Raw genomic sequence first — 17,099 nt, forward strand, 5'->3', positions numbered from 1 at the left:
GATTTAAAACATAAGGATATGCAGGTAACAGTGGATAGACTATGTGCTGACGGGGCTCAGTTCATGATGGGCATCACTGGCGAGGGTGTATTGTGTATAGTCATTGTCAGGGAGGGTGTTTCTATTTAATCAGCATAATTACACAGTTCCTGAAGGGATGACGAAGCCCATCTAGTAATTGGACTTCTGGAGTTGTACCCATGGGTCCCCCATTACATTATCCCATATGAAAAGTCTGGAGGGTGGACAGGTAGGATTTTTAACGAAAACAAAAAACTACTAACTGTGGATATATACTTAGTTTACACATCTGTAGAATGGAAATAACAGTGCTCATCTCATTGGGCTATTGTGAGTATTTACTGAGAAAGTACATATGAAATCATTAGCCCAGTGCCTAGAACATGGTAAACACTCAATAAATATTAGACATTATTAATTTATTATATTTTTGTGTTAAAACAAGGAGTTAACTAGGTGATCTCTAAGGCATCTTTCAGAGTTACAGATTTATGATACTGAAAATATATAGCTTCCCTTACTTGATCTATAATTTAAAGAAAAATTGAGGATACAGCAGCTTTAAAGTGAGCAAAAATGAGCTGGGTAATTACTCTCAAGTTATGTACAGGAAAATGAATTGAGTAAGATTGTAATATATATAGCATAACCTGTAAGAAGAGGTTCTTACACAAAGACACAGTCAAGCCTCCAGAATAGAGCTGACAACATGTAATGCAAACTCTTTAGCTAAGCTCACACTTTTATTGAGAAGTATGAAAAATAGCTCAAAACCTTGAAAATATATTCTATAGAACAGGAAGAACAGTTATCAGCTATCATTCCTTTTCAGCCTCTACTGAAAATCAACAACTCCTATGTAGAAGTCAACTGTAAATGTTTGCAGCAATGTTTAAAAAAAAAAACATAACAAGCTTATCAAACAAATTTAGAGCTGTTGATCTATCAATATTTTAGCTCTTCCAAACCAAGTACTTATAAGTTCAGTTCAGTATATTCAAATATTGAGCATAGTGATTTTCTTACTTAAGAGGAGTTTCAGCATCCAAAGTTATTTACTTGACCCTGAGAAATAAGACCTCTGGTCTTAAAGGAGCTTCTTGGCAAATTTGGAGTATAGAAACCTAGAATTTAAAGAAGCTTAGACATCTAATCTTTTCTACAATATTCTTATTTGATTTGATTTGATTTGATTTGATCTCTGATTAAGTCCTACTTAGAGTTTTGGTCAGTGTTGCAAGTACTTATCAAAACTTCTGAAATTCCTTTCCTTCCAGGCACATGGAGGTATTGCATGCCCTCATTTCCTGAAAATTAGTCATGGCTATAGACTTGCTTTGGCCAATAAAGTTTAAGTGGAAATGATGTGATTCACTTCTAGGCAGAAACATTCAGGAGCCAACTGGTGACTCAAGCTCTGTTTCCTTGTTCAGATGACCCCTGGAGACTTGTGTTTGGGTGGCAGAGTCATAGGATGGTGTATCCTCTGCCATCTTGGGTCTTGGAGTGCTACAGCGGGCAGGCCTCCTAGTGGCCTGTGTTGGACAGGTAATGTAGGTAGGAGATAAACTTTTGTGTGATACGGTACTGAGGTTTAGGGTTCTTTGTTGCTGCAGCGGAAACTAGACTAACTTGATCAATACTTTTTAAAACTGTGCTTTTGCATAAGCCCCTTCTATGTCTGGATAAAAACATTATTTTACCATTCTGTCTCATCTGAAGCTAAGATGTGGCTCCATATTAGAGTAAATGTTTAAAATAAGAAACTGAGAAAAGAGTAAATATTTAACCTTTTTATGCCCTCCAGAGAAGAAGAGATTTGCCCCTTTTGTTCTTCCACATGTCAGAACACAAACTTTATATTCCCCATAAGTCTTCTCCCTGCAAGGAAGTTCTATTTTCCTCTTGATACATGGTTTCTCTCTGTATAATTTTTGTTTTGCCCATGTCCCATTTAATTCTAATGTCTAGAACTGAATACAATTCTTAGCAAATTAGGTACTGCAGGGGGACTCGTTACTTGGTTTTTCTGAGATTTTTTGATGATGGTGAATATGGTTATTTACTGTTGATACATTACTTTAGATCAGATTTAGGTAGGGCTGGCAGTTTTAGATAAGTCTCAGAATTGGGTTTGGTTCAGAAGGATCTGGCCCTCCTCAATCTCTATTGAAAGCTGGTAATCCTTGGTGGGCAATAACACCAGGGGCTTAACATGGTTTGCATCTAAGGTCTAACCCTGGACGAAATGGGAGTAATTGATGATTTTCAGTGGGAGAGTGATAAATACACATTTATGTTATGAACTCTGGAAAAAAGAAAAAGAATAACCACTAGGTGATACACAGTTGGGAATGGGTGAGACCAAAGGTAGAGAGACAAGTCAATTATTCAACCAAGCAAGCTACATAACGTATTGGTTGCTTACTAATGTATTAAATGCTCATGATGGTTGGCTATCAGTGGACAAAATATATATCTAAAGACAGGAAGGAGGAGAGGTAGTAAAGGCTATAGTATAAGTGAACACACTGAAAGGGCAGAAGGTTAATGTCTGAGGACAGGCTTCCTCAAGTAGCAATTAGAGAACCAGCAGTCTCTGGTAATGACAAAGTCCATGAATTTAACAGGAAACCCATCTTGAATGATTTAAAAAATAAACATAAAAGTGTAGAAGTAGGGTTCCCTCTGAACTATTTGATCAGGGCTGCCTCCACTGTTTTTCCTATTTCTTTGGCTCTTCTCTTTATATGTGAACTATTTCCTTAGGCTGATTTTTCTTATGGTTTCAAGGTAACTATCAGCAGCATTGAAGAACCCTTACTTCCCAGTTTGTCGCTAGTGGGAGAAGTACCTATTTCCCAGAACCACTGAACAGAAGTTCTGAGATTTGTTCTAATAGGATTATTCCTGAATTAATCATTGTGGCTGCATAAATGCATGCACTAATTCTGAAGGTAGAGCTAATGTCAGTTTTTCAAAAACACACAAGATAAATGAAACTTGGGTGTATATTGAAAAAATTGGCCTGTAATTAGGAAGGACTGTGACAGGAGGAATAAATGTGGTATAAACAACTCACACACACTGACTAAAAAATGTACAGAAAAATGGGACCAGACTTACAGACGTAGAGAATTTTACTCTTGAATGGGGGTGATAATTGTTGGAAAGGGACTTTGGGGAATGAAGGAGATGTGGATATGAACTAAGAGGTTTACATATACTCTGAAATATATGAGGTTAGAGAGAATGCTTTATGTAAGGTGTACAGGGGAAGCAGTTCAGTGGAGAGGGCATTTGTTGCTAGGGGAAGAAATGGAGGTACAGTTAGTGACAGTGGCTTTTGAGAGGCTGAGAAAGAGCCTTGTAATTTAAAAATGGCAGCAGAGAAGTGGTGATACCATTAATTCATATGTGGAATGCAGCAGGAGGAGAAAGTCTGGCTAGATCTTTCCACATCTCTACCCACAGATGGAGGGTTTTAAGATACATGAGCTGCAGCTCAGAAGAGAGTGGATATTTATATTTGGGCAGAGAATGAGAAAAGCATCAGAGCGGTTTATTAGGATGGAGAATATAGGAGAGTAGCCTCCTCTGTGAAATCTTGTTGTGTTTTCTTAAGTTGGATTCACTCTGTTATATAGGTAGTTATTTTTTCCAACAGATAAAGACTGTAGTGAAATGTGAACTAAAAGCCAGATTGCATTATGGTCATCTTGAAACCTTTGAAGAATCAGTTTCTGGGGCTTCAAATTCCAATCAATAACATTTTGTTAGCATTCATAACTATTTACATATTCATCATTTGCCTACTTGCATATTGGATAGATCCAGTTTTCCCTTGGGTGGCACATTTATAGGTACCAGCTGCCTTCAGGCCTCTTGCTCATTGTGTTTCTTTATGTTGCGGGCCCTTGGCTTGCCCTTTCATTCAACTGAGAGGTTTGAAATTCACCTCCTGGAGACTGGACACCTGGCTCCATTGGCTCTGTTCACTCCAGGTCTCTTATCGGCAGTGAAAACCACTGTGCCTTCTGCTGTCCTCTCCCAGAAAGCCCTCTTAACCCCATTAGACTTCGTCAAGGTGCACAGCTAGCTACGGCTCAGCACCAGCTGGCCGTGCTCCCCTTCCTCATCCCACATGCCCACAGGGCGCCTGATGCTTTCCTCTACCTGGTCAGCTCTCTGTGTTCCTATTCATGATGTATCATCGCGTTTCTTCTCAGGCTTCAGAGACTTTGCCATTTTGTAGCCCCTCAAACTCTCATTCCTCTGGTAGGTAAATTCATTTATTTTGACTATGATGTCAGAATATTTTATTCAACAATATTCTAAAATTTGTGACTCCAAACTCCTGTAATCGTTGTTTTTCAGCTATAGTAATGATTAGTTTCTGTCTCATGTGGTTGCACATTTGTCCTATCTGAATGTGTGCACACAACACTCATAATACATGTCAGCCTGTCTTCAGGTTTACTTCCTATACCTGACCACAGAATTTCTTCTCTATCTGTACTCTCTATGGTACCAGCACAGTGCCTGGCATACAACTGTCACTCAAATATTTGACAAAATAAATTTATTTGCAGATAAGTGCATATCTAATTATTTTATCAATTATGTGGTAGAGATAATGGAATTTAACTTCCTTTGAAATATTTTTATATTACTGTTATCATTAAGCCAAGTATTTCACATTTCTTTACTGTTAGAAACAAGGTAATATATCTGCTACGTTGGCATTGATTTCTGTTCTAGATCTGTAGCAGACCTGCCTCTAGTGATTCTCTTACAGCCATGATAAAAATTGCTAAGTACCAAGTACTAATCTATTAAGCCTGAATTCTTCCTTAAAACCCTTCTCCTTGCTGTGCTATTGATAACTACCACAAGTGATTAGAGCAGGAACATAATATTGAATATTTAATGGTTTGCTAGACCAAGTGAGAATACTATATGTGAGTCCTGACTTAAATAATTAAAAAATATCTTCTCTATTTAAGTGCCAAATAGTTCTTTGGGCAGGGATGCGTCTAATGTGGTCTGTGGTGTTCATGAGGAAATAAACAGGGAAAGGTAAGATAACTTTTTTTTGCTATAATGAATTGATAGACTACTGAAATATTGTAAATAGCATGTGAATAGAATGTACCTGGGTTTAGAAAAAATGCTATAAATTCTTATACCTCATTTTGTTGTTCAGTTGCTAAATTCTGTCCACCTCTTTGTGACCCCATGGATTGTAGCCTGCCAGGCTCCTCTGTCCATGGGATTGACCAGGCAAGAATACTGGAATAGGCTGCCTTTTCCATTTCCAGGGGATTTTCCCGACCCTGGGATTAAACTTGCATCTCCTGCTTGGCAGGTGAATTCTTTAACACAGAGCCACTTGGAAAGCCTCCATACCTCATGACCAGTAGGTTATTCTAGAAATATGCTACAAACAATAGTGTTGGAAGTTTTACTGTCTGATGCAATTTAATTCTCTACTTTTTTAAAAGATAAAGCTACTAACCTCCCTCTCAACTACAATATAATATTCCTAAATTTTTAGTTTATTATCATTTCATATTAAACAACAATGGTACTATTAACACAATGGCTGTTAATCTAGTGGAATATTTTTAGTTTTAAGGCTGTCTATGTAAATAATCATTAATTTTTAGAATATCAAGACAAAAGCTTTAGAAATACTGTTACTAACTTTTCAAGATATTGTAAAACTGAGTTCTTTTTTTTTTCCTTTTTATTTATTTTTTATTATTATTATTATTTTTTTTTTCCAGTGGGTTTTGTCATACATTGATATGAATCAGCCATGGATTTACATGTATTCCCAATCCCGATCCCCCCTCCCACCTCCCTCTCCACCCGATTCCTCTGGGTCTTCCCAGTGCACCAGGCCGGAGCACTTGTCTCGTGCATCCCACCTGGGCTGGTGATCTGTTTCATCATAGATAGTATACATGCTGTTCTTTTGAAATATCCCACCCTCACATTCTCCCACAGAGTTCAAAAGTCTGTTCTGTATTTCTGTGTCTCTTTTTCTGTTCTGCATATAGGGTTATCGTTATCACCTTTCTAAATTCCATATATATGTGTTAGTATGCTGTAATGTTCTTTATCTTTCTGGCTTACTTCACTCTGTATAAGGGGCTCCAGCTTCATCCATCTCATTAGGACTGGTTCAAATGAATTCTTTTTAATGGCTGAGTAATATTCCATGGTGTATATGTACCACAGCTTCCTTATCCATTCATCTGCTGATGGGCATCTAGGTTGCTTCCATGTCCTGGCTGAGTTCTAAAGGCAGAAACCCTACAAAGTTTTAAAATCTTTGTCATGTGATGTATATGAGGGAATAAGAATTTGACTCAGTAGACTTTGCATTCTTTAGCTGTCAGTTCATATTCTCATTGCTGACCTAAATTTGTAGACACTCTGGGAACAGTCTTTAGGGAAACACTTCCTTATGTATACAAAGAGTAAATATTTTCTTGGGGGAAATTTTTGTCCCAACTTTTACCACTCAAGAAATTTAGTTTAATTGAGGACATATTTAGAGATTCAAATTTTTCAAAAGATCTTTTCAATGATTTCCTAAAAGAATAATTTTTAGGAAAAGATGGTTATAGTATAGATTCCCTTCCCCTGGAGCAAAAACTAAGAAAATGCCTAATATGAAGACTTTAAAAAATTTAATCCCAGATACAGCAAAGCATAAAATTGTAGGTTTGAGGATAAGAACTGATTTGTTAAAATAGCCAAAACAATAAAGGTTAAAGTCGAAGAACAAAACTGCACAATCTGAAAAGGATTCCCATGACCAAGCAGATTTATTTGGTATTTCATTTCTTGATCATTTCATTTATCCTAAAGGTTTAGAACGGGAACTGTGCTTCAACTGATGAAAATGATAACTTTGCAAGATGTGAAATTCACAGTCTTTTTACTTGGACTTTTGAAAAATAAATTCTGTGTTTTTAAAGTAAATCTATTTTAGTTAGCCTTTTCAAAGATTTAAAATTCTATTAAAAACTAAACAAAGCAAAGAGATTTTAATGAAATTGTGTATTTTAACATACACTGCTAACTCAGACCAAAGGAAAAAAAACTATTGAAATTGTTTACCTAACAATTTCCTTCTAAACATATTCTCAATTATTATAGAAAAGCACCAATATATTAACCTTTATTAGATCATTTTGTTGAAATAAGACTGATGCAACTTAGTTTAATATAATCAAAATAGGATAGATGCATAATATCCTCATATTTTATTGGTAAAGGAAGAAAATTAATGAGGAAAATTTTAAGTGGTATTCAAAGAGTGAAATCTTTCATGAAACATTTCATTTTCTGTGGGATGATATTCACACATATTCAGTACAAGATAGATGGGGTAAAAGTGGGAACAGTGACAGAATTTATTTTCTTGGGCTCCAAAATCATTGTGGATGGTGACTGCAGCCACAAAATTAAAAGATGCTTGTACCTTAGAAGAAAAGTTATGACAAACCTAGACAGTGTATTAAAAAGCAGAGATGTCACTTTGCTGACAGAGATCCGTTTAGTCATAGCTATGGCTTTCCCAGTAGTCATGTATGGGCATGAGTTGGATCATAAAGAAGGTCAAAGAATTGTTGCTTTTGAAATGGTGCTTGACAGTCCCTTGGACAACAAGGAGTTCAAAGCAGTCAATTCTAAAGGAAATCAACCCTGAATATTCATTGAAAGGACTGATGCTGAAGCTGAAGCTCCAATACTTTGGCCACCTGAAGGGAAGAGCCAACTAACTGGAAAAGACTCTGATGCTGAGAAAGAAGGAGAAGGGGGCAACAGAGGATGAAATGGTTGGATGGTATCACTGACTCAGTGGACATGAGTTTGAGCAAACTGGGGGATAGTGAAGGATAGGGAAGTCTGGAGTGCTGCAGTACATGGAGTCGCAGACAGCTGGATGTGGTTGAGTGACTGAACAACAGGTAGAAAGTAAAACCACAGATTATCCATGGAATGTTAAAATTGAGTGTCACTTTTGGCAGGCAAACTAATGACTTCTCAAAGTTGTTCTAGTCTCCAGAATCTGTGAATAGGTTACATGATGTGGCAAAGGGTGATTAAAAGAGAAGATTGAATTAAGTTTGCTAATTAGCTTATAGAATAGGTAGATTAATCTGGATTATTCACGTGGGCCCAGTGTAATCACAAGGGTCTTTAAATGTTCAGAGAGGAGCAGAATAATGACTGTCAGAGTGAATGCCATGTGAGAAAGGCTCAAATTGCCATACTGTCTTTAAAGGCAGAAGAGGGCCAGTAGCCAGGAAATGCTTGTAGAAGCTGGCAAAAGCAAGGAAGCAACTTCTCCTCTAGAGAGTCTAAAAAGGAGCACAGTCCTGCTGTGAGATCATTGTCCAGTGAGACCCCTTTCCGACTTTCCATCTCCAGAACTGCAAGATTATAGATTTGTGTTGTTTTGCACCACTAAATTTGTTAGAATTGAAAATGAATGCAACTATATATATATATATATATATATATATATATATATACACACACACACACACATATATATTTGAAATCTTAAATTAAAAAATTTGAGACCAGTTTGAAGGAGAAGTGACTGGCAACAATAATTGCCACAGTTACTATTACTAACAATGGTTACTCTTTTCAAGTTATAGCATGCAAGACTTTCAGCAAACATGAGTCTTTTTTCTGTATCTAAGGGCTTAATTACAGTTTGGAGGATTGGCAGCTACTTACATTTCAAGGCAACTTTAACTTTTAATCTCTTTGAATCTGTTCTCAATAAATCTAGGGTTTTGTTTGTATCTCTGAATACAAAGATATTACAGAGTTCCTATTATGACCTTGAGAAAATTATGAACAACTTCATTTGTTTTCTGAGTCAAGGAAATTTAGTACTTGTTCAGCTGCTGGGAAAATTGAGATTAAATTACTCTCTTTGCTATGGTTTAATTTTTTTCAAGTTTCAATTTATTTGTAGAATTCATTTCATTTTAAATTTAATATTATTGAACTAATTCAGTTTCTAACCTAATTTATATCAGTCATGGAGTAGAAATGTTAGGCCATTATTAAAGACTGAATGTGAAAGTGTTAGTCGCTCAGTCTTACCTGACTGTTTGCAATTTCCATGGACTGCAACCTGCTAGGTTCCTCTGTCCATGGGATTCTTCAGGCAAGAAAACTGGCATGCGTTGTCATTTCCTTCTCCAGGGAGATCTTGCTGATCCAGGGATTGAACCTGGGTCTCCTGCACTGCAGGCAGATTCTTTATCATCTGAGCCACCAGGGAAGCCTCTTATTGAAGATTAATAGTAGGTAAAAGATTATTAATAGATTCTGCCATGGAACATGGTTAGCTAGTGGGTCCGTGTTGGTGGTGCTTACAAGTGTGGGTTGCCTGAATTTGATTTCTGGCTTCCTCCTTACTAGTCGTGTGACTTTTGGCAAGGTATTTATCATTTTTAAAATTTTTATTTATGAATTTTTGGCTGTGCTGGGTCTTTGTTGCTGTGCATGGGCTTTCTCTAGCTGCGGTGAGTGGAGGCGACTCTCTAGTTGCTGTGTACAGGTTTCCTACTGCGGTGGCTTCTCTTGTTGCAAAACATGGGCTCTGGAGTGTGGGCTTTTGTGGTTGTGGCACATGAGCTGAGTTGTCCCACGGCATGTGGAGTCTTCCTGGACCAGGGATCTGACCTGTGTCCCCTGCTTTGGCAGACAAATTCTTAACCACTGGATGACCAAGGAAGTTTGGCATTAATTATTTTGTACTATCAATTCTTCATCTGTAAAATGAGGATTATAAAAGTTATTAACTTAGAGAGTTTACATGAGAATTGAGATAATATTTGGAAAATATTTTAAGTAGTGCTTATTGGTTATTATTATACAAATCCTGTTTAAATTCATTACTTTTAAAAGAGAAGAAAAACTTTTAAAAGCAACACTTTCTAACATTGATGTGACTGATCTGTTTTACCTGAGTTACCATTATATTTAAAGTAAATTTTTTGTATCTATAATAAGAAAACTGATGCTTATATGATACTACTAAGAATTTGTTTCCTTGTAAATAAAAGCTCTTAGCTTTAAATTAGAGCTGTGTAACCATATATTAATGGAATTGAGAAAATGCAATATACAAATGCAAATATACAGCAAATTATAAATGAGTTCTCTAGCAGAATATTTTTTCATTTCCTTATTCTAAATAGGATGAGGAGGAGTAATTTCCCCAAGTTGTTAAAATCTTGGCACTTTTACTGAAAACTTAAAATCATAGCTTTATCATTTTCTCCAAGTTATCTTTAACAGTGGTGACAATGTTCATAAGTAAAAAGAATCACTTTATGTAGTCTGTTGCATTTTACATACTCAAAAAAAAAAAAAAAAAAAAGAAAAAGAAAAAAACCCCTCAAAGCCCCCAATAACAAAAAACAAAACACAATTCCAAGTAACAAGGGAACACATATGCAATGTGAAAATATAAATAAGTATTTTATTAAAATCCCATAAACAGTGATTTTAAGGCACATGTTCAAGTAATAAGCCAAATTTTATACATGTTATTTGATCAAAGGAAAATTTAGCTTTCAGGAAGGTAACAATGATTCTAAAGCAAAGGGATAGTATCAATAAAAATGTTATTTGATTAAAAAATATTTAGCTTTCAGGAAGGCAATAATTGTTCTAAATCAAAGGGATAGTATCAATAAAAATGTGACCAATGTGTAATATATTTTGGTTCCATAGGTCATTATTAATTGGAGAAGTTAAAATTCTTTAAATTGAAGTGTAGTTGATTTACTATGTTGTGTTAATTTTTACTGTGAAAGTGAAAGTGTTAGTCACTCATTTGTGTCTGACTCTTTGTGGCCCCATGGACTGTAGCCATACACACACACACATATATTCTGTATATTCTTTTCCATTATGTTTTATCAGAGGATATTGAATATAGCTCATTTTTCTATACAGTAGGACCTTGTTGTTTTTTCATTCTATATATGATAGTTTCTATCTGCTAATTTCAAACTTCAGTTCCTTCCTCCCCCATACTCCTCCTCTTGGCAACCACACGTTTGTTCTTTATGTCTGTGAGTCTGTTTCTATTTTGTAGATAAGTTCATGTGTATCCTAGTTTAGATTCCACATGGAAGTGATATCATATGGTATTTGTATTTCTCTTTCTGATTTACTTCACTTACTAGGATAATTTCACAGTCCATCCATGTTACTGCAAATGGCATTATTTCATTATATATTTGTTATGGCTGAGTAGCATTTCATCGTGTGTATGTACCATATCTTCTTTATCCATCCATCTGTTGATGGACATTTTAGGTTGTTTTCTTATCTTGGCTATTGTAAATAGTTCTGCTATAAACATAACGGTGCATCTTTTTGAATTGTAGTCTTGTCTGAATATATGCCTAGATGTGGGATTGCTGGATCATATAGCAGTTATTTTTAGTCTTTTAAGGAACTTCCATACTGTTTTCCATCGTGGCTGCACCGACATACATTCCCACAACAGTGTAGGAGCATTCTCTTAGCTCCACACGTTAGTTTTGATTTGCATTTCTTTGATAATTAGTGATGATGAACATCTTTTCATGTGCCTGTTGGCTATTTGTATGTCTTTGGAGATATATCTATTTAGGTCTTCTGCCTATTTTTTTGATTGGGTTGTTTGGTTTTTGTTGTTGAGTTGTATGAACTGCTTGTATATTTTAGAGATTAATCCCTTGTCTGTTGCATCATTTGCAAATATTTTCTCCCACTCTGTATGTTGTCTTTTCATTTTGTTTATGGTTTCCTTTACTGTACAAAAGCTTGTGAGTTTGGTTAGTCCTATTTTTTTATTTTTGCTTTTACTTCTATTGTCTTGGAAAAACTGACCTAATAAAACACTTGTATGAATTATGTCAAAGAATGTTTGCCTAGGAGTCTTATGGTGTCATGTCTTATATTTAATTCTTTAAGCCATTTTGAGTATGGTATGAGGATGTATTCTAATTTTATTGATTTCCATGTGGCTGTCCAATTTTACCAACACCACTTGCTGAAGAGACAGTCTTTTTCCTGTTGTACATTCTCTCTTTGTCAAAGATTATTGACCAAAGGTGTGTGGGTTTATTTCTGAGAATGAATGAATGAATGCATCATAGAGTATTTATACAATAAAATACCATGAAGAAGTAAAATAATGAACTAAAGCTACACAAATTGACATGAATAATCCTCAAAGCCAATATCAAGGAAAAATACAGGTTACAGAATAAAATATGCAGAATAATACATTTATACAAAAATGCTATTTATTTCTGGATAAAATCATGTGTAAGGGTAATACCTACCTACTTGAAGATAGTGGTTAGCTTTGGTGCAGGGATAACAGAAGAGAATGGGGTTGAGATGATTATGTAGAAAGCTTTAATACTCTCTATAGCATTTTATTTCTTAAATAAAAATAATCAGACCCTGTATTTTGGCCATGTATTTTGATTTTTTAATATGACATGTTTCCAACTTTCATAATAGAATACAACCTAACAAAAACTCCCTAAGTTTTTTCAAATCAGATTATAGTTGATGTATATTATATAACTCACAGGTATATAATATAGCAGTTTATGATTTAAAAAGTTATATTCTGTATTAGTTATTATAAAATATTGGCTATGTTCTCTGTGTAGTAAAATATATTCTTGTAGCTTATTTTATGTGAAATAGTTTGCACCTCTTGATTTCCTACCCCTATATTTCCCCTCCCTCTTTCCCTCCTCTCTCTACTCATAACCACTAGCTTGTTCTCTATATCTGTGCATCTCCTTTCTTGTTATATTCACTAGTTTCTTATATTTTTTAGTTTCTACATAAAAGTGACATCATACAGTATTTATGTTTCTGTCTTATTTCATTTAGCATGATACCCCCCCAAATCCATCCATGTTGTCGCAAATGGCAAAATTTTATTCTTTTTTATGGCTGCGTAGTATTCTATTAGCATTCTACATACCACATCTTTATCCATTCATCTGTTGACAGACACTTAAGTTGTTTCCGTATCTTGGCAACTGTAAATAATGTTGCTTTGAATATTGCATGTATCTTTTCAAATTAGTATTTTTGTTTTTTTCACATATATACCCAGGAGTAGAATTATTGGGTATTTCTGATTTTAGTTTTTTGAGAAACATCCCTACTGTTTTCCACAGCAGCTGCACTAATTTACATTTCACCAACATTGTATGAGGTTTCCCTTTTCTCTGTATCCTTGCCAATGTTTGTTATTTGTGTTCTCTTTGATGATAACAATTCTGACAGGTGTTCGGTGATATCTTATTTTGGTTTTTGATTTGTGGTTCCCTGGTGATCAGTGTTGTTGAGCATCTTTTCATGTGCCTGTAGGCTATTTGCATTTCCTCTTTGAAAAATGTCTGTTTAGGTCTTCTGCCCATTTTTTAATTTGGTTTTTAATTTTTTCTCTCGAGTTGCATGAACTGTTTATTTGTTTTATATTAACCCTTTTTGACTATTATCATTTGATAATATTTTCTCCCATTCAGTAGTTTGCCTTTTCATTTTGTTGATGGTTTTCTTTGCTGTGCAAAAGCTTTTAAGTTTAATTAGGTCCTATTTGTTTATATTTGCTTTTATTTCCTTTGCTTTAGGAGACAGATAAGAAAATATGGTTACAATTTATTTTGGAATGTTTGCTTATGTTTTCCTCAAGAAGTTTTATGATTTCTGGTTTACATTTAAGTCTTTAATTTATTTTGAGTTTATTTTTGTATATGGTGTTAGAGACTTTCTAATTTCATATTTGTACACACGCCTTAACTTTCTGAAGTTTAAACTTTTTTGAAGTTTCAATTGCAGTAGCTTTGTAGAAAATATACAGAATTTGTTTTTGTGTATCTTTTAATAAGAATAGTATCGTATGAGCCTGTATTCGTTTTCTATGGCTTCTGTAACAAATTACCACAAAGTTGGTAGCTTAAGAAGCAGAATGTATTCCCTCTTAATTATGGAGGCCAGAGTCCAAAAGCAGTATCGCTGGGTTAAAAACAAGCTGTCAGCAGGGCTGTGTTCCATCCAAAGGCTCTGAAGGGAATGTATTCATTGCCTCTTCCAGCTTCCGGCGGCTGCAGACGTTCCTGTTTGTGGCTGCATCACTCCAGTCTTCAAGGTGAGCATCGTCACGTCTCATTCTGCTCCCTTTTCCACACTGCCTTCTCTTCCACGTGTGGCTGTGTCAAGTCTCTGTACTTGAGAGATTAAGGGCACTTCACTGGCAGTCTAGTGGTTAAAACTTTGCCTTCCAGTGCAGGCGGAGCAGGTTCAGTGCCTGGTTGGAGAGCTAAGATCCCACATGCCTCGTGGCCAAAGAATCAAAGCATAAAATGGGAGCAATATTGTAGTAAAAATCAATAAAGACTCTTGAAAAAGAGAGCTTAAGGGCTGTATTTAAGGTCCATCTAGATAACCCAGGATAATCTTCCCATCTAAAAATCCTTAATTTAATCTCATCTGCAAATACTCTTTCCCTAAATAAGGTAATATCTCCTGATTCCATTAGGACCTAAAATCTTTGGGAGCATTATTCATTCTATTACAGTATCTGTCATGCAACTTGTTCCTTTTTATTTTACAACATGTCTTAGAAATTTTTTTTTTTTTCATATTGGTTAATATAGACCTTTCTTACTCAGTGTCATTGCTGTAGAGTATATTTAGGATGGATATTTCATTTTGTTTTTCTTTTTTGGCCATGCCATGCAGCTTATGGAATCTTAGTTCCCTGACCACTGTTTGAACTCACATCTGCTGCATTGGAAGCACAGTCTTAACCACTGGACTGCCAGAAAAGTCCCTCAGTTTATATTTGAATTCTGAAAGTCATGAGCGATATTTTTATTTTTCATTTTTTAGACATGCAACAATGATTGGTGAAGGGGTTAGAGTGGTATACAATGATTGACAACCATTGTTACATTTCAGGGGTAGGGGATAACTACTTTGTTTGGTATGCTCAGTTGCTCAGTTGTATCCAACTCTTTGTGATCTCATGGACTGTAGCCCTCCAGGCTCCTCTTTCTGTGGGATTTTCCAGGCAAGAATACTGCAGTGGATTGCCATTCTCTTCTCCAGGGAGTCTTCCCGACCCAGGGATCTAATTCACATCTCTTGTGTCTCCTGCGTTGGCAGGCAGATGCTTTACCACTGAGCCACCTGGGAAGCCCTACTATGTTTGGTGTGTTGGTCAAAGGGAAGTTAGATTTTTTTTCTATATTGTTTCATTTTTTTCCTTAATAAAGAAATACAATTATATATTACTTATTTGGTTAAAATAAATAATAAATGCTAAAATAATAATTTAATGTAGCTGGGTTTTGGCACTATTCCTCATTTGAACTTTTAAGTGTTTATGGCCTATCCATTACTCTGAACTCCAAAACTTTGAGTCATTTTTTGGTTTGTTTTGCTGAAAAATCAAAGTTAAAAAAAAAACAAAAGAAAGGAATTCATTATAGTGAATATCTTAACCTGATTTCTGAAATTATTATCAAGCATAGTGGTCCCAGATCTAACGATGTGCAACTTAGATTGAACTAACTGAATTCCAAACATAATAATAGAATATTACACAATGTTCTTGCTAAACTGTTATGATTTTGATGCTGATGAGACCAATTTCTTAAATTATACTATTGCAATAATAGCAGAAATTTGAGGAATGAATGACTGTTTTGAGAGGAGCTATTTAAAAAATGTAATTTAACAGTGATTGATATTTTTGTCCAAAGTATTTAATTCATAATTATTATTTCATAATTTATGGTAATATTAATATTATTCACTTATATCCACTTTTTATCAAACTAGATTATAAAAAGCCCAGTGAAAAATCTAAGATTAAGTCATTTGTTTATTTAAAATAAATATTTAAGTTTTAAACAGATGAGTGAACAAGTAGAGAAAATTAGCACCAAGGGTCCCTAAGATGCTAACACTGAAGCTCTGCTTATCCTGATTGTTCATTAACAAGAGAATACCTTCCTAGTAAGAAACCCTCACAGCACAAACCTCCTTTCTCAGCAGTACTGTTTGACAGTAGGCAAGCAGGAAATGTTTAGAACTTGAGAGCAGGCTTACAAGTAATAAATACAAATAACTTGTGATCACATCAATACACTGTATTTTACATACACTTGGAGAAGCAAATGGCAACCCATTCCAGTACTCTTGCCTGGAAAATCCCATGGACAGAGGAACCTGGTAGGTTATGGTCCATGGGGTTGCAAAGAGTTGGACATGACTGAGTGACTTCACTTTCCTTTAATAATGAATTATCAGGAGGAGAAATTAAGAAAAAAATCCCATTTAAAATTGTGTCAAAAAAAGTAAAGTACCTAGGTATAAACTTAACCAAAGATTAGAAAGACCTCTATACTGAAAACTGTAAAGACATTGAGGAAATAAATTGAAGAAAACACAAATAAATGGAAAGGTTTTCCATGCTCATAGATTGGAAGATTTAATACTGTTAAAAAGTCCACATTACTTAAAGCAATCTACAGATTCAGTGCAATTTTCTATCAAAATTACAATGAAATTTTTTACAATAACAGCACAAACAATCCTAAAATTTATGTGGAATCACAAAAGACCCCAAATAGTCAAAGCAGTCTTGAAAAAGAACAAAGCTGGAGGCATCACACTCCCTGATTTTAAACTATATAAAACAAAGGTAAATAATAAAAACTGTATAGTATTGGCATAAAAACAGGGACACTGCTCAGTGGAACAGAATACAGAGGCCAAAAATTAGCCTCACACATTTGGTAAATTGATTTATGACAAAGGAACTTAGAATATACAATGAAGAAAGGAGTACCTCTTCAATTAATAGTGTTGGGAAAGCTGGACATCCACATGCAGAAAGAATAAAACTCTACTGCTATCATATGCTATACACAAAAATTAACTCAGAATGGAGTAAAGACTTGAATGTAGGACCTGAAGCCATAAAACTCCTG

This window comes from Dama dama, chromosome 13 (assembly GCF_033118175.1).
Source record: "Dama dama isolate Ldn47 chromosome 13, ASM3311817v1, whole genome shotgun sequence".
Classification (NCBI taxonomy): domain Eukaryota; kingdom Metazoa; phylum Chordata; class Mammalia; order Artiodactyla; family Cervidae; genus Dama; species Dama dama.